Genomic DNA, 1,506 nt, shown 5'->3' on the forward strand with positions numbered 1-1,506 from the left:
AAAATTAACTAATATATAATAATTAAAAGTATTATTGTGTTTGTCTTGTCTGACCTTTGATTATTATTTATTTTTCTCGAGACACTTTTAACACATTTTTTACCCTTGGGTTTGATCTTGAATTTATTTAAAGAGAAAGAAGTTTGTCTAATATTTGACCAAGCCAGCATTATTAGTTGAGCTAAGTCTATCTATATTATATTATGGAATAATTACTAAGAATACATTTATTGTTAGGAGTAGTGAAGCACAAGCAACCCATTCTTTTAGATATAGCTAGCTAGGTATATGATGTAGGCTTTTTTGTTAATGGCTGATAAGTTTGAAATAATATTCGTTATGTTATACAATCGTCAAAGGCATTTGCGTAATAGAGGCAATATAGTTGGCCATATTTTTCCAAACAAATTTCATATCTAGAATTTAATTAACTTGCAGCCACTAGTAGTTAAGGAAAATGAGAGTATAGTTTTTGATTGATCATGCGTTGCATTGGTTTTGTAGAGAAAAGATGTGTAATATTATGATTTCATCATAACACATGAATTAGTTCTTATAAATATATAGAGATAAAGAGGTGTAATTATTTTCATTAATTATTGATTAGGAAAAGGCTATTTTCTTTTAGCTGTGTTTTTGTACATTTGTCGTGTGAATTCTACTATTTATTAGAATATTTTGCATTATCGTTCAACATAATATATATTGGTAAGTTAAATTCAAATATTTTTATGGACTATATTTCACTTTTTTTATTTTACTATTTATTATCGTAAGAAATTGCATATTATCACAGTATCACTTCCAGAATTACTCCTATTTTGTTTGATTTTTTAAATTATCCTCTATTTTTATTATCTTGCTTTTCATACTGATAAGAGAACTAGAGAAAGTTTAACATTATTAATTAGAGAGTAGTAATATCAACTTTCTATAAAATATAAGTTGTTACCTATTTTCATGAATATTTATTTCACTCTTATTATTAGAGTGTGTTTGTGGCTTGAACTGAAAGCAAAGTGGTGGTTAGAGGTCTGATTCAAGAAGCACATCATGTGCCTCTCAAACAACTTCATCAAGAATTCGAACCTTGCTCTGCCATAAGTGGAAAAGTTATTTGTTCAGAGTCAGAAGTAACAGATAGTTATACAATATAAAATAACAAACTATATTTATACAATATGTAATTTAAAAAATAATTAACATAATTAAAATACTATATCAATTAAATTATCATTTAATTTATGAAATTAAGTATTATTTAATTATCAAAGCATAATGTTATCAAAGCATAAGTTTTATACTTAATTTCACAAATCAAATGATAATTTAATTGATATAATATTTTAATTATTTCTCAAATTACATATTATATAAATATAGTTAGTCATTTTATATTGTATAATTATTCGTTACTTCTGATTCTGGAAAAATTCAAGTTTTAACTCCTATGTCACCTTGGAAGGCTATACTTTATATAAATTCTTTTTTGAAAAAATTCAAAAC

Source organism: Arachis ipaensis, chromosome B05, assembly GCF_000816755.2.
Source record: "Arachis ipaensis cultivar K30076 chromosome B05, Araip1.1, whole genome shotgun sequence".
Taxonomy (NCBI): Eukaryota; Viridiplantae; Streptophyta; class Magnoliopsida; order Fabales; family Fabaceae; genus Arachis; species Arachis ipaensis.